This window comes from Macaca mulatta, chromosome 11 (genome assembly GCF_049350105.2).
Source record: "Macaca mulatta isolate MMU2019108-1 chromosome 11, T2T-MMU8v2.0, whole genome shotgun sequence".
NCBI classification, from domain to species: domain Eukaryota; kingdom Metazoa; phylum Chordata; class Mammalia; order Primates; family Cercopithecidae; genus Macaca; species Macaca mulatta.
Genome location: NC_133416.1, coordinates 64,571,581 through 64,599,577, shown reverse-complemented (window position 1 = coordinate 64,599,577; position 27,997 = coordinate 64,571,581). Strand labels below are relative to the sequence as shown.

Sequence of the window (27,997 nt, the reverse complement as noted above, 5' to 3'; positions counted from 1 at the left end):
CATGGTGAAACCCCATCTGTACTAAAAGTACCAAAAAATAAAAGTAAAAAATAAAAAAACATAAAAAAAATTAGCCGGGCGTGGTGGCACATGCCTGTAGTCCCAGCTACCTGAGAGGCTGAGGCAGGAGAATCACTTGAACCCGGGAAGTAGAGGTTGCAGTGAGCCAAGATCACGCAACTGCACTCCAGCCTGGGTGACAGAGCAAGACTCTGTCTCAAAAATAAATAAATAAATAAATAAATCTGGTACTTTGGTTTAATTATTGTGCCTCAGGTTTCCTCATCTATAAAACAGGTATAATAATACTACCTACTGTATTGAGAATTTGATAGTAACAGTAGATCTAGAATGCTACACATTGTATATTGTACTTACATACACATAATACAAATATTAACTATTATTTCCTCCTGGTCATCACTGCCTGATCTGGAACTCCTGAGCTCAAACGATCCTCCTGCCTTGGCCTCCCAAAGTGCTAGGTGTGAGCCACTGCACCTGGCCAAGACAAAAAGTTTAAATCGTGGTGAAAAGTGGCAGGTTAGATTAGTTCAGCTCAGTTTTTAGTTGTATTTTTCTTCCCCCGTTGCTGTTCTCCAGGGGGTTGAGAGAATTTGGGGGCAGGAGGCAGTAATGACCAGGCAAGAGGGCTGGGAGAGGTGGCTCACACCTGTAGTCCCAGCGCTTTGGGAGGCCGAGGTGGGTGGATCACCTGAGGCCAGGAGTTCAAGAACAGCCTGGCCAACATGACAAAACCCTGTCTCTACTAAAAATACAAAAATTAGCCAGGCATGGTGGTGAGCGCCTGTAGTCCCAGCTACTCAGGAGGCTGAGGCAGGAGAATCACTTGAACCTGGGAGGTGGAGGTTGCAGTGAGCTGACATTGCACTACTGCACTCTATCTGCCTGGGTGACAAAGTGAGACCCCATCTCAAAAACAAAAACAAAAACAAAAACAAAACAAAACAAACAAAAAAAACAGGCCAACCAACCTGGAACTTGCTCATCCTTGAAGGAAAGATGAACTTCATGCCTCTATGACTTTGCTGGAATCTCCAGTCGTACCTCTCTAGTGAACTATTTATAGTCTCAAGATTAGCTGGAATTTCACCTGTAGTTTCTCTGTAACTTACTCAACCTCTTTTACCTCTAAGAATGAATTGCTGTTCCTTGTATTTCCATAGCACATTGAAACCTTTCTATTATAGCACTTAAATTGTACTATAATTATTTGACTTTTTTTTTGCCTACCGCAGTTCCTGTCGCAAGGTACATATCTAATGGTCGAATTCTACAAAAGACTACATTGCTTCTTTTTTTTTTTTTTTTTTTGAGACGGAGTCTCGCTCTGTCGCATAGGCTGGAGTGCAGTGGCGCGATCTCAGCTCACTGCAAGCTCTGCCTCCCGGGTTTACGCCATTCTCCTGCCTCAGCCTCCCGAGTAGCTGGGACTACAGGTGCCCGCCACCTCACCCAGCTAGTTTTTTTTTTGTATTTTTTAGTAGAGATGGGGTTTCACCTGGGTTAGCCAGGATGGTCTCGATCTCCTGACCTTGTGATCCGCCCGTCTCGGCCTCCTAAAGTGCTGGGATTACAGGCTTGAGCCACCGTGCCCGGCTTACATTGCTTCTTTGAGGGAGTTTGGTTAGTAAATTATCCACACGCACATAATCAATAACTAAATTGATTCTGCCTAGAATGGACAAAACGGGGAAGGTTGAAAATTTAAGATTTTTTTTTTTTTTGAGACGGAGTCTTGCTCTGTCGCCCAGGCTGGAGTGCAGTGGCGCGATCTCAGCTCACTGCAAGCTCCGCCTCCCGGGTTCCCACCATTCTCCTGCCTCAGCGTCCCGAGTAACTGGGACTACAGGCGCCCGCCACCACGCCCGGCTAATTTTTTTGTATTTTTAGTAGAGACGGGGGTTTCACCGTTTCAGCCAGGATGGTCTCGATCTCCTGACCTCGTGATCCGCCCGCCTCGGTCTCCCAAAGTGCTGGGATTACAGGCCTGAGCCATCGCGCCCGGCCTTAAGATGATTTTTGAGAACTGTATCTTAGAGAAGGGAAGATGGTAAGAATGTGATCTTAATAGGACAGACTGCGTTCCTCCTAGGTCAGGTTTTTTCATCTGTAAAATGGACATTTACCTGAATTATAGTTATCCATGTGTACAACGAATACCGAGTGCACGTTCTTTGGTACAGGAGTTACTGCCCTAAGTGAAAGGCTGTTTTGAAAGTGCTCTGTAAATTGAAATTACTTTAGGATGATCACTATTAATATTACATTGAAATCCAGGGTATTCTATCTAACAGACTTGATGGGTTTAAGGAGGACCGAGGCTCCCAGTGGCTCCGGATTGGTGTCCTGACACAGGTAACGCGGAGGGAAGAGAGGGCTAGCGAGCGAGTGCGAGTGCGCGCGCGCCCGCGGGAGTGCGTGCGGCAGGCGGTAGGCCCCGCAAGGCTCCTGAGGCGCACGCGGGCAGGCAGGAAGCGGGGACAGACTGAACGCAGGACGCGGTGACGACAACGCCGGACGTAGTGACGTAGCGCGTAGGCCGCAGCGGGGGGCGGACTCTGGGCTTTTCTTCCCCTTCTGATTTCCCCTCCCCCTTTTTCTCCCTTTCCGGGTTTGGTTCCCCCCTTTTCTTCCCCTCTCCCCCTTCCTTCCCAAGCCCCTTTCCCCTCCCCCGCCCCAGTCCCCCCTGTTTCCCAGCCCTCGGCCCCGGGGAAGCCCCGGCCGAGAAGAGCCCGCCCCCAGAAGCGCGCCGCCGCCGGCCGTCGGGGCCGAGCCGCAGCCGAGCGGCCGTGGGCCCGGGCGGCGGGCGGAGACGTGGGCGCCCTCCCCGCTACGGCCCGTGCGAGGTGAGGCCACCTCCCGGCCGAGGGGGCTGGCGGCCCGGACGGCCTGTGGGGAGGGGGCGTGGCGGCCGCGCGGACGGGCGCTAGGAGGCCCCGCGGCCTGGGTTTCCCGCGCCGGGCAGCCGGTCCCGGGGGCGATGGGTCAGGGTCGGATGGCCCGGGGAAGGAGTGTTCCAAGTGTGCGCAGCTGGAGAGAAGCCGGAGGGCGGAGGGCGGAGGGCGGCGGTGCGGGGGCAGAGGGATGGCGCCACCTGTGGCCTTTGCGGGGGCACCTAAAAACTGTTGTGCCCTTGTAGTGCTTCGGGGTGGCTAGCTCCGTGTGTTTCTTGGGTGGCGGTTTTCCTTCGAGCTTGGAGCATGGAAAAATAGGACGGAGAGGTGTAGAAGTGTTTAAAATCATACTGGTGTCCAGGTTTATCACAGGGACGGGGATTTGAGTTGGCACATACAGGGATATGTTTCTATAGCTTAAAACTTGGGCCTACACTAAGCTCATAACTTACTTGAGCACCTGAAAACGCTTTGATTCGTTTTCCTGTAGAGCTAACGTCTTTAAACATTTGTGGCCATTAGTCTCGGAACTACCAGGAATTCTTTCTTAGAGTGAATTTTTATTGGATAATGAGGAGAAATGACTGAATAACAATCCCAGAATTGCGTTAAAACGGAAGAAAGAAAAGTGGAGAAGTTTAAATTCACATCCCGGTTAGGTGAATATCCTTGTACATGGGTTGTTCAAATGGATAACTAAGACTGAGAAGCCTGAGTCCTGTCTGATGTGCATAAGCCACGTGGAGACTCAAGGAAGGAGGAAAGTGACAGGTTTCATTTCAGGAATATCACAAATTCCTAGCATTTTCTTGTATTTTTAGATAGATTTGCAGTTGAATTATTTGTGGCTTTTCTTCCTAATGCTTTTTTTTTTTTTTCGTTTTCTTCCACCAATATTCCCCCACCCCACCCCCAACCCCTTTTTGATGCTGGGGTAGCAAGACAAAAAGTTGTATTTTTTTTGAGACAGGGTCTCAGTCTGTCACCCAGGATGGAATGTAGTGGTTCCTTCTTGGCTCAGTGCAACCTCTGCCTCCTGGCCTCAAGCGATCCTCCTACCTCAGTCCCCCAAGTAGCTGGGAGTACAGGCGTGAGCCACTACTCCTGGCTGATTTTTGTGGAGACGGGGTTTCACCTTGCTTCCCAGGCTGGTCTGGAACTCCTGAGCTCACGTGATCCACCTGCCACACGCCTCCTAAAGTGGTAGGCGTGAGCCACCGCGCCGGGAAAGACAAAGTTTAAATAGTGGTAAAAAGTGGCCTGTTAGATTAATTCAGTTCAGTTTTTAGTTGTATTTTTCTTATCCTGTTGCTGTTCTCCAGAGAGTTGAGAGAAAAGATAACTTTTTTCTTGAAGGCCTGATGAACTCTTAACAAGTTAAATTTCAGAGTGGCAGTTCTAGTTGTCTTTGTGTCCATTATATGATTAGTAGAGCTTCACAATTTTTTTTTCTGTAGAGATGGGATCTTGCTATGTTGCCCAGGCTGGTCTTGAACTCCTGGCCTCAAGTGATCCTCTGGCCTCAGCCTCCCAAAAGCACTGGAATTACAGGCGTGAGCCATTGCTCTTGGCAGAGCTTTACAATGTAAAGTTTTTAAAAAATTTGACAAATAGCATGCCTGAGTGGCTGGGTTGGGTGGCTCACGCCTGTAATCCCAGCACTTTGGGAGACCAAGGCAGGTGGATCACCTGAGGTCAAGAGTTTGAGACCAGCCTGGTCAACATGCTGGAACCCTGTCTCTACTAAAAATACAAAAAGTAGCGAGGGGTGGTGGAATCTGTAATCTCAGCTTCTTGGCAGACTGAGGCGGGAGAAGCACTTGAACCCGGGAGGCGGAGGTTGCAGTGAGCCAGGATTGTGGATTGTGCCACTCTACTCCAGCCTGAGTGACAGAGCGAGACTCTGTCTCAAAAAAAAAAAAGAAAAGAAGCATGCCTAATATTTTTTAATAGAAAATTAAGAGAGGAGATGGCTTCCTTTCTCTTTCAAAATAAAAACTAATGTTACTTTTGTTTTTTTTTTGGTTCTGTTCTCCCTCTGTTGCCCAGGCTGGAGTGCAGTAGTGCAATCTCGGCTCACTGCAAGCTCCGCCTCTCAGGTTAATGCCATTCTGCCTCAGCGTCCTTAGTAGCTGGGACTACAGGCAGCCCCCCACCACACCCGGTTAATGTTTTGTATTTTTAGTAGAGACGGGGTTTCACTGTGTTAGCCAGGATAGTCTCTATCACTTGACCTCATGACCCGCCCACCTTGGCCTCCCAAAGTGCTGGGATTACAGGTGTGAGCCACCGCGCCCAGCCAAACCAATCTTAACTTTAAAGCTCTAGATCTGTGGCACTCTTTCCCCCTAACATGCACACTGGCCTCTGGCTGTTCCTTGAGCACGCTAGGCATATTTCTGCCTCAGGGTCTATGCTCTTGTTCCCTCTTCCTGAATTACCTTTCTCTAAGCTGCGTAAGAGCATAGCCTGTCTGTCCCCTCACCTCCTTCAGGTCTTTACTCAAATTTCACTTTTTTTTTTTTGAGATGGAAGTCTCACTCTGTCGCTCAGGCTGGAGTGCAGTGGCATGATCTCGGCTCACTGCAACTTCTACCTCCTGGGTTCAAGCGACTCTCCTGCCTCAGCCCCCCGAGTAGCTGGGATTACAGGTACCCACCATCATGCATGGCTAATTGTTTTGTATTTTTAGTAGATATAGGGTTTCACTATATGTTGGCCAGGCTGGTCTTGAACTTCTGACCTCAAGTGATCCACCCACCTCTGCCTCCCAAAGTGTAGGGATTACAAGTGTGAGCCACTGCGCCCTGCCGAAATGTCACTCTTTTCTTTCTTTTTTTTTTTTTTTTTTTGAGACGGACTCTCACTCCTGTCGCATAGGCTGGAGTGCAGTGGCGCGATCTCAGCTCACTGCAACCTCTGCCTCCTGGGTTTACACCATTCTCCTGCCTCACCCTTCCGAGTAGCTGGGATTACAGGCGCCCACCACCACGCCCGGCTAATTTTTTTTGTATTTTTAGTAGAGATGGGGTTTCACCGTGTTAGCCAGGATGGTCTGGATCTCCTGACCTCGTGATCTGCCTGCCTCGGCCTCCCAAAGTGCTGGGATTACAGGCGTGAGCCACCACGCCCAGCTTACCAAATGTATTTTTTTTGTGTTTGAGATGGAGTCTCGCTCTGTCGCCCAGGCTGGAGTGCAGTGGCGCGATCTCCACTCACTGCAAGCTCCACCTCCCAGGTTCATGCCATTCTCCTGCCTCAGCCTCCCGTGTAGCTGGGACTACAGGCGCCCGCCACCGTGCCCGGCTAATTTTTTTGTATTTTTAGTAGAGACGGGGTTTCACCGTGTTAGCCAGGATGGACTCGATCTCCTGACCTCGTAATCTGCCTGTCTTGGCCTCCCAAAGTGCTGAGATTACAGGCGTGAGCCACCGTGCCTGGCCCAAATGTCACTTTTTTTTTTTTTTTTTTTTTTTTTTTTTGAGACGGAGTCTTGCTCTGTCGCCCAGGCTGGAGTGCAGTGGCCGGATCTCAGCTCACTGCAAGCTCCGCCTCCCGGGTTCACGCCATTCTCCGGCCTCAGCCTCCCGAGTAGCTGGGACTACAGGCGCCCGCCACCTCGCCCGGCTAGTTTTTTGTATTTCTTAATAGAGACGGGGTTTCACCGTGTTAGCCAGGATGGTCTCGATCTCCTGACCTCGTGATCCGCCCGTCTCGGCCTCCCATAGTGCTGGGATTACAGGCTTGAGCCACCGTGCCCGGCCTAAATGTCACTGTTAACAGTGATACTCCCTTGGCTATCTGGATGGCAAAGCCCCTCCTGCATATGTATTTACATAACTCCCTATCCACCTTTTCTGCTTTATTTTCCGCCTCAATCCTTATCAACCTGTAACATATATTTTAATCTCCCCCAGTAGAAAGTAAGCTTCAGGGTCAGGTGCAGTGACTCACGCCTGTAATCCCAGCACTTTGGGAGGCCAAGGCTGGGGCATCACCTGAGGTTAGAAGTTCGAGACCAGCCTGGCCAACATGGTGAAACCCTGTCTCTGCTAAAAATACAAAAATTAGCTGGGTGTGGTGGCACATGCCTGTAGTCCCAGCTACTCGGGAGGCTGAGGCAGGAGAACGTCTTGAACCCGGGAGGCGGAGGTTGCAGTGAGCTGAGATTGTGCCGCTGCACTCCAGCCTGGGTAACAGACCGAGACTCTGTCTCAAAAAAAAAAAAAAAAAAAAAAAAAGTAAGCTTCAGGAGAGCAGGCATATTTGTTTTATTTATTTATTTAATTTTAATTTTAATTTTTTTATTTTTGAGACACAGTTTTGATCTGTTGCCGAGGCTGGAGTGCAGTGGCATGATCTCAGCTCACTGCAACCTCCACCTCCCGGGTTCAAGTGATTGTCCTGCCTCAGCCTCCTGAGTAGCTAGGATTCTGTAATCCACGTGCCACCACGCCTGACTAATTTTTGTATTTTTAGTAGAGATGGGGTTTCACCATGTTGGTCAGGCTGGTCTCCTGACTTTGTGATCCTCCTGCCTCGGCCTCCCAGAGTGCTGGGATTACAGGCATGAGCCACCATTAGATATTTAATAGATAGTCAGGCTGGGTGTGGTGGCTCACACCTATAATCCCAGCACTTTGGGAGGCTGAGGTGGGAGGATCTCTTGGGCCCAGTTTGAGACCAGCCTGGGGCAACTTAGTGAGAGCCTGTCTCTAAAGAAATATAAGAAAAATTAGCTGGGCCTGGTGGCGCACACCTGTAGTCCCAGCTATTTGGGAGGCTGAGGTGGGAGGATCACCTAAACCTGGGAGTCAGGGCTACAGTAAGCCACAATCCCACCACACTGCACTCCAGCCTGGGCAATAGAGTGAGACCCTGTCTTTTACTATGCTTGATCTTAGCCAAAAGGCAGAGAAGTGATGACCCTGTCTTTTTAAAAAAAAAAAAAAAAAAGCCGGGCGTGGTCACTTATGCCTGTAATCCCAGCACTTTGGGAGGCTGAGTCGGGCGAATCACCTGAGGTCAGGAGTTGGAGACCAGCTTGACCAACATGGAGAAACCCCGTCTACTAAAAATACAAAATGAGCTGGGTGTGGTGGCGCATGCCTATAATCCCAGCTATTTGGGAGGCTGAGACAGGAGAAATGCTTGAACCAGGGAGTCGGAGTTTGCAGTGAGCAGAGATCCCACCATTGCACCCCAGCCTGGGTAACAAGAGCAAAACTCAGAGGAAAAAAAAAAAACGACAGAACCTGTTAGACATGGAGATGTGTGCATGCGTGATTGACAAAGCTACAGAGCAAGAGAGAGGATAATAGTGGTAATGAGAAGGATGACTTCTAGTTTTCTGGGTTCCATGCTAGGGTGGATAGTGCCTTCCATTTATAATTTAGGGAATACAGGAAGATGCATGTTTGGGAATAAAAAATGAGATGTTTGGTTTTGGAATGGTTGAATTTGAGGTACCTGTGGAACCATATGGAAACGCCTGCTAGGTAGTTGGATATACCAGTCCAGAGGTAGAGAAGTTGGGACTAGAGAGAGATTTGGGAGTCAGTAGTATAGTAGTATATATGTTGTAGTTGAAGTGATGGGTTTGGGTCAGCTAAGAGGCATGTTGAGACTGAAGAGCTGCAGGCTGAGGAGAGGACTTGAAGAACACTGGTGGTTAAAGGTGTGACTGGTGGAAGTGGCGCCCCAGAAGAAATCTGAGGAGGCCTAAAGGTAGATGGAAAACTAGTAAAGACTGGGTGCAGTGGCTCATGCCTGTAATCCCAGTACTATGGGCCTAGGCGAGAGGATTACTTGAGGCCAGGAATTTGAGACCATCCTGGGCAACATAATGAGACCTCATCTCTATTTAAAAAAAAAAAAAAAAAAAAAAAAAGGAAAACTAGTGAAGTGTGTGTAATGAGAACTAGGAGGAGTTTCAAGGAGGAGGAAGGCAGTAGTATCAGAGGTGGTAGAAAGACCAAGTATGGTAAGGACAGAAAATAACTCATTGGATGTGGCAGTCAGGTCATTGGTGTCTTCAGTGAGATCAGGGTCACTAGAATGATGAGGACATTTTGAGGAATAAATGGGAGGAGAGAAAAAACAAACTTTGTCTTTCAAGATGACTGCAAAGAGATGGAGAGAGAGGACAGTAATTAGAAGGAATGTGCAAGAAAGTGGCATATTTATGTATACAGGAGAATGAGCAAGACAATACAGAGTTGTGATAACAGAATGAAGTTCTTGAGCCTGTAGAGAAGATGCAATCTAAAGCAGGGGTAGAATTATTATCCCCTTCATTAAGAGAAGGAAAAGGTCAGGAAAGGGGTGGGGAGAAATGTTTGATATCTAAACAAAGGCATTTGAGAGTTTCTGGCTTATGACGTTTATATTACTTGTGATGTAGGAGACTTACTTTTATGTCAGGGAGCTGATGTCTTAGAGTAAGGCAAGTTGGTTGAATAGGGGCCTTGAGAAGAGAGGCAAATTTGAATAGCTATTGAGAGAATGGGAGGGATAGCTGCTGAGGGTACTTGTATGGCTAGGCAGACAAAGATATCATGGGGTAGTGTAAGGGTGGGAGAGCATTTCAAGCAGGTATAATAGCCTGGGCAAAACCTAGAGGTATTAAAGAATATGGTATGAGGCTGGGCACGGTGGCTTACACCTGTAATCTTAGTGCTTTGGGAGGTCAAGGCGGAGAATTGCATCATGTCAGGAGTTTTAAAGTAATCTGGGCAACATTGTGAGACCCCCACCTCTACCAGAAGTTAAAGCAATTAGCTGGATGTGGTGGCATGCACCTTTTGTCCCAGCTACTTGAGAGACAGGTAGGAGGATCACTTGAGCCCAGGAGTTTGAGGTTGCACTGAGCTGTGATTGTACCACTGTACCCCAGGCTGGTCAACAGTGAGACCCTGTCTCTAAAAAAAGAAAAAGATGGCCAGATACGGTGGCTCATGCCTGTAGTAATCCCAGTACTTTGGGAGACCGAGGTGGGCGGATCCATGAGGTCAGGAGTTCAAGACCAGCTTGGCCAACATGATAAAACACTGTCTCAACTAAAAATACAGAAAATTAGCCAGGCATGGTGGTGCTTGCCTGTAATCCTAGCTGCTCGGGAGGCTGAGGCACAAGAATTGCTTGAACCCTGGAGGTGGGGGTTGTAGTGAGCCCACACCGCATCACTGTACTCCAGCTTGGGCGACAGAGCAAGACTCCATCTCAAAAAAAAAAAAAAAAAAAAAAAGGAAAGGAGAATATGGATGGTATATATGGGGCAGTATTTTGAATGGCTGAAGAGAAGGATATATTTAGGGCCTGATTTTATGGTGGGCTTTACAAGCTATATTAAAGAATTTGGAATATTTTGAGGCAAAGGTGAGCCTCTGAAGATTTTTAATCAGAGAAATGAAATGATTATTTTGTATTTTGCAAGGGAAACTGGCAGCAATTTGAAAGAGTACTTAGAGTAGAGGGAGTGACACTGGTTAGGAGGCTGTTGTAGTCTATATAACTGAGACCAGGTGTAGTGGCTCATGCCTGTTATCCCAGCACTTTGGGAGGTTGAGGCGGGTGGATCACCTGAGGTCAGAATTTGAGACCAGCACGGCCAATATGGTGAAACCCCATCTCTACCAAAAATACACACAAAAGAATTAGCTGGGCGTGGTAGTGGGTGCCTGTAATCCCAGCTCCTGGGGAGGCTGAGGCAGGAGAATCACTTGAACCCGGGAGGCAGAGGTTGCAGTGAGCTGAGATCGCACCACTGTAGTCCAGCCTGGACAACAGAGACTCCGTTTACAAAAAAAAAAAAAAAAAAAAAAAAAAAATCGAAATCAGGGTAGCCTAGAGTGTGCTGGGTAAAAAACGTCTATATCTCAGTAGCTTGAAACAGTTTCCTTTCCACTATCACTACACGTCCATCAAAGATAGGCTAAAGACTTTTAGTTGTTCAAGGACGAAGACCAACAGGGCAGCCAGCAGGGCAGCCAGCGCAACCACCGTTGGCAACATTGTTAGTTGCTCTGCTGAAGGCAAAAGAAAGCTCTGGAGGCCTTGCCCCATTAACTAAATGCTCTGCGCAGAAGTAATGAGAATGGAGGAGAGGAAACAGAGCTGAGAAGAGCAGATGAATGCGAGATGGTTCCAGAATTTGGAGATTGTTTAAATGTGGGAAGAGGGGAGGAATCGTGGATGGATGACGCTCAGGTTTGTGTCTTGGGCGAACTGGGTGATGTTGCTTACTGAGATAAGAAAAGGGTAGGTTTGGGATTAGAGGAAATGTTGGTAGAGAGTTCACTTTTGGAAATGTCTACAAGCTAGTTGTCTAAGTGGATCTGGAGTGCTAGAGAGAGGCAGGGGTATTTAGATTTGGAAGTACTCTTCACAAGAAGGTTTAATCCGTGTTAGGAAAGAGGGCTACCCAGGGCAAACTTAAGAAAGTGATAGGAGAGCTGACATGGAACCCCAGGAAATACCAGAATTTTAGGGACACTCCTGGCTTGATGGCATTGGATTTTAATGTTAAGACTGACATTTTTGGGACCAAGGTAGCCTATGCCCATTCCTGACAGGTAACCCAGTAATTTTTTGAGGAAGGAGCAAACATAAGCTGATAAACTACATTTTCCATCACGTGCTATATTCTTTAGAGAATGTTGGTTCTCACTTATTTGTGCCAATGGAGGACGGACTTTTATTGGTCCTTGGATGGAATGCATTATAATTATTTGATTGTAGGTATATTTGGCAAAAATTTTGACAAAATTACCTGTAAGCTGCCAAGACACACAAAACAAGAACACATAATGTGATAATATCATGGGACTATAGTAACAAATTATACATATTAGATCATTTAATGCTCAGAATAATAATCCTCATGGAATAGTATTGTATTATCCCCATTTCACAGTGAGGCTTAGGGAAGTTAGGTTAGATTATATGACCATCATCATGTGGCCAGGATATAAACCCAGTTTGATGTGGAAGTCTATGTGGTTTTTTTTTTTTTTTTTTTTTTTTTTGAGATGGAATTTCGCCCTGTAGCCCAGGCTGGAGTGCAGTGGTGGGATCTCCACTCACTGCAACATCTGGCTCCTGGGCTCAATCGGTTCTCCTGCCTCAGCCTCCCAAGTAGCTGGGATTATAGGCCTAATTTTGTATTTTTAGTAGAGATGGGGTTTTACCATGTTGGTCAGGCTGGTCTCAAACTCCTGACTTAAGGTAATCCACCCACCTTGTCCTCCCAAAGTGCTGGGATTACCTAGGCTTTTTTTTTTTTTTTTTGAGACGGAGTCTCAATGTGTCGCCCAGGCTGGAGTGCCGTGGCACAATCTCGGCTCACTGCAACCTCTGCCTCCCGGGTTCAAGCAATTCTCCTGCCTCAGCCTCCCGAGTAGCTGAGACTACAGGTGCCCACCACCACGCCTGGCTAATTTTTGTATTTTTAGTAGAGATGGGGTTTTACCATGTTGGCTAGGCTTGTCTCGATTTCCTGACCTCATGATCTGCCTTCCTTGGCCTCCCAAAGTGCTGGGATTACAAACGTGAGTCACCACGCCCGGCTGGCTTTTTTTTTTGGAGACAGTGTCTCACTGTGTTGCCCAGGCTGGAGTGCAGTGGCGCAATCTCGGCTCACTGCAGCCTCTGCCTCTCAGATTCAAGTGATTTTCCTGCCTCACCCTCTCGAGTAGCTGGGACTACAGGCATGCGCCACCATTGCCGGCTAATTTTTTGTATTTTTAGTAGAGACAGGGTTTCGCCATGTTGCCCAGGCTGGTCTTGAACTCCTGGGGCTCAGTCAGCCAGCCCTCCTCATTCTCCCAGAGTGTTAGGATTATAGGTGTGAGCCATAGTGCCTGGCCTGAAGTCTGTGCTTTTAACCCTCATCTCAAATTACCTTTTAGGACACGACAAGTTTGTGTTGGGCAGTCAAGTATTTTGGTTAATGATGCTTCTTGTTCTTTTTGGCTCCAACATTTTATGTGGAAGAATTTCAAACCTATAGGAAAGGTGGAGAAATGATACAGTGGACACGGGTAGGACATTACCTGTGTTTACCAATTGATAATATTTTGCCACGTTTGTATGTTTGCTCTCTCCCTTCCTCTCTCTTCCTCTCCCTCTCACTTTTTCTCTCTCCTCTCTCGTACCTCCCTGCACGCATAGCACACACACAGTTTTTTGTGTTACTGTATATTAGGAATTTTTATTCACGTATTAGGAAATAAATTACAGACATCAGGACACCTCACTCCATAATTTCTTAAGCATATATCGCCTGAGAACAATGGTGTTTTCCATAATACCATTATTAAGTTCACTATCACATTCAGAAATTTTACAGTGGTATAATAATGTTATAAACAGTCCATACTTCTTCAGTTATCTCAACATGGTTTACACCTTACCCCCACAATCCTGGATTCCTTCAAGGAATATGTGTTGTATTTAATTGTTGTATGTTTGTAGTCTCTTTTAACCTAGAGCAGTTCTCTTCTGTTTTTTTTTTTTTTTTTTTTTTTTCATGTCATTAATATTTTTGAAGCGTCCAGGCCAGTTGTTTTGAAGAATATTGTACAGTTTGAATTTGTCATGATTAGATTCAAGTCAAATATACTTGGCAAGAATACTACCCAGGTGATGTTGTGTGCACATAATGTCACTTTGTCTCATTATTGATGATAACTTTGATCACTTGGTTCAATTGATATCTGCTAGATTTCTTCATTGTAAAGGAATCTTTCCGCTTTTTTTTTTTTTTTCTTTTTCACTCCTGGCCTTGTGATGTTGGATCCTTTTCTTTTGTAATTAAGAAACATCTGTGGGATGATACTTTTAAGATTTTGGGTCTCTTTTCCTCCACAACCTTTTACCCAGTGACATTAGCATCCATTGATGATCCTTGTCTGAATCTGTTGTTACATTAGTGGTTTCTTTTTTCCTTTTTTAATAGAATGCTTCATGAATGTGCATGTTATCCTTGGTCAGGGACCATGCTAAATCTTCTCTGTATCAGTCCAATTTTAGTATATGTGCTGTGGAAGCGAGCACCACTGGTGCTTTGAATATGTTGATTTTCACATTCTCTCATTCCCTCTGCATTTATGGCTGGTATTGTTCTAAAGAGAAGAGCTTTTCTCCTCCCCTATGTTTTTGAGGATAAGTATAGATTTGACAGTTTTAAAAAATTCAACAAGTTACAGTCCATTGCTGTTGGTATTAAAAGTACCAGTAATACTTATTATTAGAGGCCGGGCGCGGTGGCTCAAGCCTGTAATCCCAGCACTTTGGGAGGCCGAGACGGGCGGATCACAAGGTCAGGAGATCGAGACCATCCTGGCTAACACGGCGAAACCCCGTCTCTACTAAAAACACAAAAAATTAGCCGGGCGAGGTGGCGGCGCCTGTGGTCCCAGCTACTCGGGAGGCTGAGGCAGGAGAATGGCGGGAACCCGGGAGGCGGAGCTTGCAGTGAGCTGAGATCTGGCCACTGCACTCCAGCCTGGGCGCCAGAGCGAGACTCCGTCTCAAAAAAAAAACAAAAACAAACAAAAAAAAACTTATTATTAGAAATACAAAAGTTGTCCTAACTTTGATTCAGAGGGGCTTGAGGGAGCGCCTTCAAGCTGGCTGCTTTGTCCTTTTGACATATCTCTATCATGTTTTGAGCACTTCCTTACACTCTGGCACAACAAGGGGTTCTGTGCTCACTTTGTATTTTACTTGCCCCAGACCTGGAATCAATTGTTTCTGTAAGGAATCCTGATTCCTTTAATGGGGATTGGTTCCTATAAAGAGAAATTGCTTCTCGTTCTTTTCTTTTGTATATATATATATTTTTTTTGATGGAGTTTCACTCTTGTCACCAAGGCTGGAGTGCAGTGTTACGATGTCGGCTCACTGCAACCTCCGCCTACTGGGTACGAGTGATTCTCCTGCCTCAGACTCCCAAGTAGCTGGGATTACAGGTGCTTGCCACCATCCCCAGCTAATTTTTGTATTTTTAATAGAGACAGAGTTTTGCCATGTTGGCCAGGCTGGTCTCGAGCTCCTGACCTCAGCTGATCTGCCTGCCTCGGCCACCCAGAGTGCTGGGATTACAGGTATAAGACACCGCACACAGCCTGCTTCTCATTCTTGATTCTCTGTTCTTTGTTTTTTTTTGTTTTGTTTTTTGTTTTGTTTTGTTTTGTTTTGTTTTTGAGATGGAGTCTTTCTCTTTGCCCAGACTGGAGTGCAGTGATGTGATCTCGGCTCACTGCAACTTCGCCTCCTGGGTTCATGTGATTCTCGTGCCTCAGCCTCCCCAGTAGCTAGGATGACGGGTGCGCATCACCACGCTCGGCTAGACTAATTTTTGTATTTTTCGTAGAGATGGGGTTTCACCCTGTTGGCCAGGCTGGTCTCGAACTTCTGACCTCAGGTGATCAGCTTGCCTTGGCCTCCCAGAGTGCTGGGATTACAGGCGTGAGCCACTGCGCCTGGCCTATTCTTTGTTATTTTTATGAGATTAGTTATTTGTAGTAAAAAAAGGTAGAGTGGGCCAGGCACGGTGTCTCACGCCTGTGATCCCAGCACTCTGGGAGGCTGAGATGCATGAATCATTTGAGGTCAGGAGTTCAAGACCAACCTGACCAACGTGGTGAAACCCCCGTCTCTATTAAAAGTACAAAAAAATTTGATTGGGTATGGTGTTGCGTGCCTGTACGTGCCTGTAATCTCAGCTACTCGGGAGGCTGAGGCAGGACAATCACTTGAACTCGGGAGGCGGAAGTGGCCTATTCTTTGTTATTTTTATGAGATTAGTTATTTGTAGTAAAAAAAAAAAAGGTAGAGTGGGCCAGGTGCAGTGTCTCACGCATGTGATCCCAGCACTCTGGGAGGCCGAGATGCATGGATCATTTGAGGTCAGGAGTTCAAGACCAGCCTGACCAACATGGTGAAACCCTGTCTCTACTAAAAATACACAAAAACTTGATTGAGTATGGTGTTGCGTGCCTGTACATGCCTGTAATCTCAGCTACTCGGGAGACTGAGGCAGGACAATCACTTGAACTTGGGAGGCGGAAGTTGTAGTGAGCTGAGACTACGCCACTGCACTCCTGCCTAGGTGACAGAGTGAGACTGCATCTCAAAAAAAAAAAGAAGTGGATTACAGATCTAAGACTCTCTGTGGCTTCCCAAATGTGCTTGAGCAATAAATTATCTAACCTGAGTTTTTTTTTTTTCTTGAGATGGAGTCTTGCTCTGTCACCCAGGCTGGAGTGCAGTGGTGCGATCTCGGCTCACTGCTACCTCCACCTTCTGAGTTCAAGTGATTCTCCTGCTTCAGCTTCCTGAGTAGCTGGGATTATAGGTGCTCACCACCACGCCTGGCTAATTTTTGTATTTTTAGTAGAGAAGGGGTTTTACCATGTTGGTCAGACTGGTCTTGATCTCTTGACCTCAAGCGATCTGCCCACCTCGGCCTCCCAAAGTGCTGGGATCACAGGCATGAGCCACCTTGCCCAGCCTGTTTTTTTTTTTTTTTTTTTTTTTAAATAGAAGGTTGCAGTATATTGGCCCAGCTGGTCTTGAACTCATGGGCTCAAGCGATCCTCCCACCTCAGCATCCCAAAGTGTTGGGAGTGCAGGCATGAGCTACCTTGCCTAGCCTTAACCTGAATTATTTCACATAATGAAGTGATTTATAAGTAGTTATGGTGACTTGCCATGGGAGATGGGATATTGCACAGAAGATTGGCATTGTACTGCTTTTTTTCCCCTAATTTGGTGGTGACATAAGTTTTCTTTTTCTTTTTTTTCCTGAGATGGAGTCTTGCTCTGTCATCCAGGCTGGAGTGCAATGGCATGATCTTGACTCACTGCAACCTCCGCCTTCCGGGTTCAAGCAATTCTCCTGCGTCAGCCTCCTGAGTAGCTGGACTATAGGCACCTGCCACCACGCCTGGCTAATTTTTTGTGTGTGTTTTTAGTAGAGAGGAGATTTCACCACGTTGGCCAGGCTGATCTTAAACTCCTGACCTTGTGATCTGCCCGCTTCAGCCTCCCAAAGTGCTGGGATTACAGGTGTGAGCCACTGCGCCTGACCAAAAATACATTTTCGTATCCCTGTTATGCTCAGGTAATCCAGGCTGTAGTCACTTAAGAGTTGTTTCCCTCTTTGTATCTTCTGCTGTCTGAATTAAAATATTCTTAGGTAGGGAATCTTCTCAACCCAGGCCTTTAATACTTTGTGGGTTTTGTGTGTTTGTTTTAATTTTTTCCTTGAGACAGAATCTCACTCTGTTGCCCAGGCTGGAGTGCACTAGTGTGATCTTGGCTCGCTGCAGCCTCTGCCTCTCAGGTTCAAGTGATTCTCCCACCTTAGCCTCCCAAGTAGCTGGGATTACAGGTGCATGCCACCATGCTTGGCTAATTTTTTTGTATTTTTAGTAGGGACAGGGTTTCGCCATGTTGGTCACGCTAGTCTTGAACTCCTGATCTCAAGTGATTTGCCCCCCCTTGGCCTCCCAAAGTGCTGGGATTACAGGCATGAGCCACCGCGCCCGGCCAATGCTTTGTGTTTTGAACTTGCATCTTGCATTCATCTGCATATATATTTTACATATTGATCTGTGAATACAATCTAGAACTCATATGAAGTTAGGATATGTATTTGTCTGTTCTCACACTGTTATAAAGAAATGCCCGAGACTGGGTAATTTATAAAGAAAAGAGGTTTAATTGACTCAGTTTTGAATGGCTGGACAGGCTTCAGGAAACTTAAGATTATGGTGGAAGAAAAAACAGGCATGTCTTACATGGCAGCCGGTGAGAGAGCATGTGAAGGAAACAAAAGGGGAAGAGCCCCTTATAAAACCATCAGCTCTTGTGAGAACTCACTATCACAAGAACAGCATGGGGGAAACCACTCCTATGATCCAGTCACCTCCCGCTAGGTCTCTCCTTCAACACCTGGGTATTACAATTCACGATGATATTTGGGTGGGGATCCAAAGCCTAACCATATCAGGGTGTTCAATGTATTGAACATTTCTGTTGGAGCATAGTTTTATGGTTCTTGATGAGGTCTCATGTTTTAGAAAGTCTGAAATAGGATTAGCCTTGGAATTGGGATCTGGTATACCAAAATCACTTCTGATTGAACAGCTTGAGAATGTACTGCTCTGGGACTCTACATGTCAGTCTTATCCACAAAAATATTTTGCGCTGTAGGTGAAGCCCATTAAATATATCTGCATATTCCTTTGATATGGAAACATATAAATAAGCTGCAGAGAAGGTGATGATGTGTTAGCAACGTGTTCTTTTGAAATAGTTACAATTCTGCCTATTAGGCCGAGGCTCATGCCTGTAATCCCAACAGTTTGGGAGGCTGAGGCAGGCAAGTGGATCACTTGAGGTCAGGAGTTTGAGACCAGCCTGGCAAACATGGTCTCTACTGAAAATACAAAAATTAGCTAAGTGTGATGGTGGACACTTATAATCCCAGCTACTTAGGAGGCTGAGGCAGGAGAATTGCTTGAACCCTGGAGGCTGAGGTTGCAGTGAGCCAAGATCGCACCACTGCACTCCATCTGGCCTGGGTAACAGAGTGAGATGCTGTCTCAAAAAAACAAACAAAAATTCTGCATATTATTGCATATACTAAGAACCTTAGTATTGAGGAAGTATAAAATGTTGTTTTGGTGGAGGAAGGTGGTCATTTTCAGACATTTTAGCTGGTATTTTAATTAACTTACTAACTTATCAGTTAATTGTGTGGCTTATATATTCTTTTGTTTTATGTGAATGACTGCTCTAAAATTACTTAAGAAATGAGCTGCCTGGTAACATAAATTGCAGATATTAAGATTGTATGCTTTCCCATTATTTCTGTTACTTGGCCAAATTTAGAACCATGTAGAGCTCTCCTGTAGAATTGAAATCCACTGTTTTTTTCCCTAGTGTCTCTCCAAATTATACTTGATAAATAGAGTTTCTTTTTGTTTATTTAGAGACAGGGTCTTACTCTATCATTCAGGCTGTAATACAGTGGTGCCATCATGGCTCACCACAGCTTCAACCTCCTTGGCTCAAGTGATCCTTCTGCCTCATCCTCCCATATACCTGAGACTACAGGCACACACACCATGCCTGGCTAATTTTTAAATTTCTGTGCAGAGACAGGGTCTTGCCATGTTGCCCAGGCTGGTCTCAAACTCCTGGCCTCAGGTGATTCTTCTGCCTCAGCCTCTCAAAGTGTTGGAATTATAGGTGTGAACCATTGTGCCTGGCCACTAAATATAATTCTTTTTTTTTTTTTGAGACGGAGTCTCGCTGTGTCTCCCAGGCTGGAGTGCAGTGGCGTGATCTCGGCTCACTGCAAGCTCCGCCTCCCGGGTTCACGCCATTCTCCCGCCTCAGCCTCCCAAGTAGCTGAGACTACAGGCGCCCGCCACCACGCCCGGCTAGTTTTTTGTATTTTTAGTAGAGACGGGGTTTCACCATGTTAGCCAGGATAGTCTCGATCTCCTGACCTCGTGATCCACCCGCCTCGGCCTCCCAAAGTGCTGGGATTACAGGCTTGAGCCACCGCGCCTGGCCTAAATATAATTCTTAACACTTCACCTGGATGGATGAGGCAATACATTTGAACTTGAGATCAGGTGAGCCTTACACTTGGGTGCTTGTGGGAGAATTTTATGATGCTGGAATTGCTTTTGCATGTATGTGAATTCAGATTAGAGTTTATGTAGGATACTTTGAGGAGAACCTTAGTAATTCCATGTATATTTAGCTGTCCATGAAATGTAAAGTTTCTTTTTTTTTTTTTTTTTTTAAAGGTTATACTGCTTCCCTGGTAATGTGAAGATCTCTTGATGTATTAATAGTTGGTAGAGCCTCAACACAAGAAATGGCAGATAAAAGGAATGGTTATGTTGAGTAATTCATTTAAATAAAAAATAAGTTAAAATAGAGTAAGATTACACATACAGAGTGAATATGATATGTTTACCACCTGATTTGGTATTTGGAAAAGTAGGATCTTGTTGCTACTATAGCAAGAAATTTTAGGGATAGTAGAAAAAAATGCAAAACATTTATTAACCAACAAAATTAATTCATAAAAATGGAAATGTGTGGTTATTCTGACCCTAGATTTATACAAATGGTAAATGTAAAAGAAAATTGAAAAACAAATCTACATATTCTCTCATTGATATAAGCCCATGTGCTTTTTTTCTTTTCTTTCCTTCCTTCTGGGGCTTCCTACATCAGTCTACATCAGTTTTAGAAGTGAGGGACATATTTTCTTTGGAAAAATGAGCTGTCTTCAAAGAACTTACTGAGACAAAAAAAGTTATGAAGGGGGTTATGGGGTAAATTTTTGTTTTCCTTTAGCTTATTTTTTTCCATAAAGAATATTTAGTTTTATAATTGGAGGAATGAACCCAATTATCTTTTTTTTTTTTTTTTTTTTTTGAGACGGAGTCTCGCTCTGTCACCCAGGCTGGAGTGCAGTGGCCGGATCTCAGCTCACTGCAAGCTCTTCCTCTCGGGTTCACGCCATTCTCCTGCCTCAGCCTTCCGAGTAGCTGGGACTACAGGCACCCGCCACTTCGCCTGGCTAGTTTTTTGTATTTTTTAGTAGAGACGGGGGTTTCACTGTATTAGCCAGGATGGTCTCGATCTCCTGACCTCATGATCCACCCGTCTCGGCCTCCCAAAGTGCTGGGATTACAGGCTTGAGCCACTGCGCCCGGCCGAACCCAATTATCTTAACACTTTTTACAAAAGGGATAAAGGGGCTATATGTCATCTCTGAAGCTCGTATATACTTCAGTAGATCAGGTGGTCTTAATTGGTCTTCAGTTAGGTAGTGATTTCTTTTTTTCCTGGGTTTTGTGACTTTTCCTTTGGGTAGGCTCTCTGTGTATTGCAGCCAATTTTTTTTTCTTTTTCTTTTTTGCCCCACCTCTCAGCTGTAGTTTTTTTTTTTTTTTTTTTTGAGACGGAGTCTCGCTCTGTCGCCGGTGCTGGAGCGCAGTGGCCGGATCTCAGCTCACTGCAAGCTCCGCCTCCCGGGTTTACGCCATTCTCCTGCCTCAGCCTCCTGTGTAGCTGGGACTACAGGCGCCCGCCACCTCGCCCGGCTAGTTTTTTGTATTTTTTTAGTAGAGACGGGGTTTCACCGTGTTCGCCAGGATGGTTTCGATCTCCTGACCTCGTGATCCGCCCGTCTCGGCCTCCCAAAGTGCTGGGATTACAGGCTTGAGCCACCGCGCCCGGCCTCAGCTGTAGTTTTTATTAAATAACTTCACTCTACTTTATCAGTTAGTTAACAGAACTTCTATTTAAATCTAGTAGTATATAATTCTCTTTCTGTGACAGAGTATAAATATGCTCATTTGAACTCTGGGAGAGGGAAAGCTGGTGCGTATTAGCTTGCCTTAAGTGGCTAGAGGCAGTGTTTTGGTGTGATCTGTGTAAAATTTGAAGAACATAATATTGTATGTTTTACTAGAGTAAAAACTTAATTTTAGTGCAGAGTGGCTCTTGGGATGACAAGGAAGAATACGGTATTTTTCCATAGGTCCCAAGGTTTTTTGAGACAACTTGAGTGTCAGATAAGGTACTTGGGATCATTAGGATGCTTAATAATCATTTTAGGGTTTGTGTGTATTAAAGAACCTTACTGACTGGCTAGCTGTGGAGATAAAAAATGAACAATTAATGATCAGGATATAATGGATTAGATCCTGTGATGTAAACAGAATGCAGTATAATTTAATTAAGTCAATTGCTCAGTACAAATAGATACAAAAGAAGAGAGAAATCAATATAGAAAGGCTTCATGGAAGAAGTAGAAATTGAACTAGGCTTTAAAGATTAGTATACAAAATTTATTTCAGTCATCATATTTTTTTTTCAAGCTAAACTCATCCTTTTAATCAGTAATCCACTCCTGAGGTAACTAACTCCCTCGATAATAGCATTAATCCCCCCATGAGGGTGGAACTCTCATCAGTCATCATATTTCAAATATATGTATTTTTCTTTTTTGAGATTTGGTCTTTTATGAAACATTTTACTACAGAAAATTTCATATGTATTCAGAAGCATCAAGAGTGGTATAATGAATGTCCATATGCAATTATCTGCTCACGGTTGATTTTGTTTCATCTATATTCCTACTACCTCCCTTATTTTATTTTTTTGTTTTTAAATAGAGACAAGGTTTTACCGTGTTGCCCAGGCTGGTCTCGAACTCCTGAGCTTAAGCAATCCGCCTGTCTTGGCCTCTCAAAGTGCTGGGATTACAGACACGAGCCACCATGCCTGGCCCCTTATTGATTATTTTGAAACAAATCCTTGATATGTTATTTCATCTATAAATATATCAGCATGTATCTAAAAAAGTAAGGACTTGGCCGAGTACAGTGGCTCATGCCTATAATCCTGGCACTTTGGGAGTCTGAAGTGGGAGGACCACTTGAGGTCAGGAGTTGAAGATCAGACTGAGCAATATAGTGAGACCCCATCTCTACAAAAACTTTAAAAATTAGGCCAGGCATGGTGGCTCACATCTGTAATGCCAGCATTTTGGGAAGCTGAGGTGGGAGGATCATTTGAGGTTAGGAGTTCGAGACCAGCCTGACCAACAACATGGTGAAACCCCGTTTCTACCTAAAATAATAATAACTAGCTGGGCGTGGTGGCGAATGCCTGTAATTTAAACTACTTGGGAGGTTGAGGCAGGAGAATGGCTTGAACCTGGGAGGCAGAGGTTGCAGTTAGCCGAGTTTGCACGACTGCACTCCAGTCTGGGCAACAAGAGTGAGACAGAAAAACAAAAAATTAGCTGGATGTGGTGGCACACACCTGTAGCCTCCAGCTATGTGGGAGGCTGAGCTGAGAGGACTGTTCGAGGCCAGGAGTTGAAGGCTGCAGTGAGGTATGATTTTAAAACTGCACTCTAGCCTGGGTAACAGAGCGAGGCCCTTTTCTCTAAAAAAGAAACAAAAAAATACACAAAAATAAGGACTTTAAAAAACCAATTGCCCATCTAAAATAACAATTCCTTAATATTAAATATCTGGTGTTTCATTGATCGTATCATGATTTTTTAGTAGCTTATATGTTTAAAATAGGATCCAAATAAAGTCTGTTGTAGTTGGTCAGTGCATATTTAATATCTTTTAATTTTTCTTTTTTTTTTCTAGAGACAGAGTCTTACTTTCTTGCCTAGGCTGGAGTGCAGTGGCGAGATCTTGGCTCACTGCAACCTCCACCTCCCAGGTTCAAGTGATTCTCCTGCCTCAGCTTCCCGAGTAGCTGGGATTACAGGTGCCCGCCACCACGCCTGGCCAATTTTTGTGTTTTTGTTAGAGATGGGGTTTCACCATGTTGGCCAGGCTGGTCTCGGACTTCTGATCTCAAGCGATCCACCTGCCTTGGCCTCCCAAAGTGCTGGGATTACAGGCCACTGTGCCCACCCTCACATCTCTTTTTCTTTTTTTTTTTTTTTTTTTGAGACAGAGTCTTGCTCTGTCGCCCAGGCTGGAGTGCAGTGGCCGCATCTCAGCTCACTGCAAGCTCTGCCTCCCGGGTCTACGCCATTCTCCTGCCTCAGCCTCCCGAGTAGCTGGGACTACAGGCGCCCGCCACCTCACCCGGCTAGTTTTTTGTATTTTTTTAGTAGAGACGGGGTTTCACCGTATTAGCCAGGCTGGTCTCGATCTCCTGACCTTGTGATCCGCCCGTCTCGGCCTCCCAAAGTGCTGGGATTACAGGTTTGAGCCACCGCGCCCGGCCTAAAAAAATTTTTAAATTACTTGAGTGTGCTGTGGCACATACCTGTAGTCCTAGCTGCTTGGGAGGCTGAGGTGGGAAGATTACTTGAGCCCAGGAGGTTGAGGTTACAGTGAGCTATGATCATGTCACTGTACTCTAGCTGGGGCAACAGAGTGAGACCCTGTCTCGTAGAAAAGAGAAAGAAAGGAAAGAAGTATATAATGTAAAAGATGAAAATTCTGACCCTACCCCAGAATCACTATTTAACCTACTTAACAATTCAAAGGTTTCATAGTGGATGGGTATCTTTGACTCATATTAATTATAGATAGCTTTTTTAAAAATTTTTATTTTTACATTTTACAAATACAGATGGGGTCTCACTATGTTTTTCAAGCTGGTATTGAACTCCTGCGTTCAAGTGATCCTCCGGCCTCAACCTCAAAGTATGGGACTTACAGGTGTGAGCCAGCATGCCTGGCCTAGATACCTTGTTTTTTGTTTGTTTGTTTTGAGACAGTCTTGCTCTGTCGCCAGGCTGGAGTGCAGTGGCGCGATCTCGGCTTATTGCAACCTCCGTCTCCTGGGTTCAAGCGATTCTGTCTTAACCTCTTGAGTTGCTGGGACTACAGGTGCACGCCACCACACCCAGTTTTTTTTTTTTTTTGTATTTTTAATAGAGAGAGATGGCGTTTCACCATGTTGGCCAGGATGGTCTCGATCTCTTGACCTCGTGATCTGCCCTCCTTGGCCTTCCAAAGTGCTGGGGTTATAGGCATGAGCCACCATGCCTGGCTAGATACCTTGTTTAGGTAGCACTGAACCTACAGTTAAAAATTAGGAATGGACTTTTTTTTTTTTTTTTTTTTTTAAGTATATGTGCTGCCAAAGTAAGCACATGGGATGGATATTTTTTGAGACTAGAGAAAAAAATGGTATGAGAAGTTGTTCCTTATGTAAAATGAGAATTCTTATACATTTTTGGATTTACTTTTTGAATTGGTGTTACATTTATGTGGTTCAGAGTTTTAAGGATAGAAAAAAGTATGAAATGGAGTTTCCATCCTGCTTTTGTGTTTTTTTTTGGAGACAGAGTCTCACTCTGTTGCCCAGGCAGGAGTGTAGTGGCATCATCTTGGCTCACTGCAGCCTCTGCCTCCTGGGCTCAGATGATCCTCCCTCCTCCCACCTCAGCCTTACAAGTTGAGCTGGGACTACAGGTGTGAGCCACCACACTCGACTAATTTTTGGTATTTTTAGAAGAGATGCGTTTTTGCCATGTTGCCCATGCTGGTCTCGAATTCCTGAGCTTAAGAAATCCACTTGCCCCTGTCTCCCAAAGTGCTGGAGTAACAGGTGTGAGCCACCATGCCAGGCCCCATCTTGCTCTTCTTTTTTTTTGAGACTGAGTTTCGCTCTTGTCACCCATGCTGGAGTGCAATGGTGTGATCTTAGCTCGCTACAACCTCCGCCTCCCAGGCTCAAGCCATTCTCCTGCCTCAGCCTCCCGAGTAGCTGAGACTACAGGTGTGCACCACCACGCCCAGCTGATTTTTGTGTTTTTAGTAGATACGGGGTTTCACAGTGTTGGCCAGGATGGTCTCGATCTCTTGACTTCGTGATCCGCCCACCTTGGCCTCCCAAAGTGCTGGGATTACAGGCATGAGCCACTGGCACCCGGCCAGTTATTTTGTATTTTTAGTAGAGACGAGGTTTCACCATGTTGGTCAGGCTGGTATCAAACTCCTAACTTAAGGTGATCCACCCGCCTCAGCCTCCCAAAGTGCTGGGATTACAGGTATGAGCTACCGTGCCCGGCCCCATCTTGCTTTTATACCCCCAAGCCGGTCGGTTCCTATACCTCTCTCCAGAGGCAACTATTATTACCAGTTTTTGTGCATCATGTGCATTGATAAGCATTAAAAAAGGCAAGTATGTATATGTATATTTTCCCCCATTTTACAAAAATGGTTCTGCATTTTTTTCATTTAGCAATGTAGCTTTTAAGTATTATACATCAAGAATTTCCTTATTTTTGGCTGGCTGCAGTGGCTTATGCCTGTAATCCCAGCATTTTGGGAGGCCGAGGCAGGTGGATCACTTGAGGCCAGTTTTTTTTTTTTTGGAGACAGAGTCCTGCTCTGTCACCCAGACTGGAGGGCAGTGCTGTGATCTCAGCTCATTGCAGCCTCCGCCTCCCGGGTTGAAGTGATTCTCCTGCCTCAGCCTCCTGAGTAGCTGATATTACAAGTGCCCGCCACCACGCCTGGCTAATTTTTGTATTTTTAGTAGAGATGGGGTTTCACCATGTTGGCCAGGCTGGGAGGCCAGGAGTTTGAGACCAGCCTGGCCAACATGGTGAAACTCCAACTCTACTAAAAATATAAAAATTAGCTGGATGTGGTGGTGCATGCCTGTAATCTCAGCTATTTGGGAGACTGAGGTATGAGAATTGCTTGAACCCAGGAGGTGGAGGTTGCAATGAGCTGAGATGACGTCAGTACACTCCAGCCTGGGCAACAGAGTGAGACTCTTATCTCCAAAAAAATTTCCTTATTTTTGTTTATGCATGCAGAGTATTGTGGGATATGTATGCACTTTTTTTTTTTTTTTTGAGACAGAGTCTTGCTCTCTTGCCCAGGCTGGAGTGTAGTGGTGGCATCTCAGCTCACTGTAACCTCTGCCTCTTGGATTCAGGAGATTCTCCTGCCTCAGTCTGCTGAGTAGCTGGGATTACAGGTGCCTGTCACCACGTCTGGCTAATTTTTGTATTTTTAGTAGAGACGGGGTTTCACCATGTTGGCCAGGATGGTCTCTAACTCCTGACCTCAAAAGATCCACCTGCCTCGGCCTCCCAAAGTGCTGGCATAACAGGTGTAAGCCACTGCATCTGGCTTGTGCATGCACTTTTTCTTTTATTTATTTTTTTTTGAGACAAGAGTCTTGCTTTGTTGCCTAGTCTAGAATGCAGCAGCTCCATCTCGGCTCACTGCAACCTCTACCTCCCAGGTCCAAGTGATTCTCCTGCCTCAGCCTCCCGAGTAGCTGGGACTACAGGTGCCTGCCACCACACCCAGCTAATTTTTGTGTTTTTAGTCGAGGTGGGGTTTCACCATGTTGGCCAGGCTGGTCTCGAACTCCTGACCCCAGATGATCCACCCACCTTGGCCTCCCAAAATTCTGGGATTATAGGCAGGAGCCACTGTGCCTGGCAGAATAGTCTTTAAGTATTGAGAAACTGTCAGGCTCATGATAGTGATTACATGTTTTTCAAAATTCTGATTTTCACTTGAGAGCTTGATTTTTATCATTGGTAATAAACCTATATTGTTCAAGGGTCAGCTGCATTCTTTGTTTATGATGTAAGTGGGTTCATCTGTCACAGCTTGCCTCTATTCCACATGGTTTTGGCTGGGCTCACTCATTTGTGGTCAGTTGGCATGTTAGCTAGGGGCTGGTTGGACCAGGATAGCCTCATTCACACGTCTAGCATTGGGCTAAAGCTGTCCTCTAGGTTGGTATGGCCTCTTGCAGGCTGGTTTGGCTTCTTTGCATGATGGTTAGATTCCAAGAGGTTTTGAGTGGAAACTGAACGGCCTCTTGAGGCCTGGGTTCGGTGGTCGCAGTGTCATTCGTGCTGCACTCTGATGGTTAAAGCAAGTCACAAGGCCAGCTCAGATTTAAGGGGTGGGGAAATGAACTGTACTTTTTTTTTTTTGAGATGAACTGCACTTCTTGATGGGAATTGCTACACATAACTGTGGCCATGTTAAACGTGGGCATAGTTCTTTATTGTTTCTCTTTTTCCCCTTCCCTTTCTCTCTTTCATTCTTTTACAATGAAATGGATGTTTTCTGCTTGCTTTTATTGCCCTGACTTGTCTTTCTTTTTGAAGTTCATGTTAGAACAAAGCTTACTTACTTAAATATTTCTGTGATTATTTGGTGTGCCTCGCGACTGATATTTTCGGGTCCCAGCTTGGCAACTATTTTTCAGATTACCGTAATAATACCAAACATCTGTTAATCCTGAAAAGCTATTGTTTCTTCCCCAGGTGATTTTGATCTCTTTGAAAAACTGGCAAATTGCTGAGGGTTAACACTCTGGCCCTTTTATGGGCTCTGTTTCCAGCCCTATTCTGTTTCCAGCCCTTTATGGCTTGTTAGTTATAGAGAGTTACTAATAGTCACCTGAAATATACATATATATTTTGTTGTTGCTAGTTGTTCCATGAAGTCAGAGAGGGAAAGGCTGTGTAGCAGGAGCAGGAGAAGGTATCTGGCTAGTAGTTGTCT

At 45.4% G+C, this 27,997-nt stretch overlaps 1 protein-coding gene and 1 non-coding gene across 51 annotated transcripts in view; one reads left to right on the top strand and one right to left on the bottom strand.

Moving 5' to 3' along the window:
- Nucleotides 1-2,764: 2,764 nt before the first annotated feature.
- R3HDM2 (R3H domain containing 2) overlaps nucleotides 2,765-27,997 on the top strand; it is a 182,398-nt gene continuing 157,165 nt past the window's right edge. For all 50 annotated transcript variants that reach the window (XM_077954621.1, XM_077954610.1, XM_077954618.1 and 47 more), the window contains exon 1: nucleotides 2,765-2,870. The gene's annotated coding sequence lies outside the window, so the exon portion shown is untranslated. The remainder of the gene's footprint in view (nucleotides 2,871-27,997) is intronic.
- On the bottom strand, nucleotides 13,866-13,973 carry LOC114671137 (U6 spliceosomal RNA). The gene has a single exon (XR_003721033.1). It is a non-coding gene; the product is annotated as a U6 spliceosomal RNA (small nuclear RNA).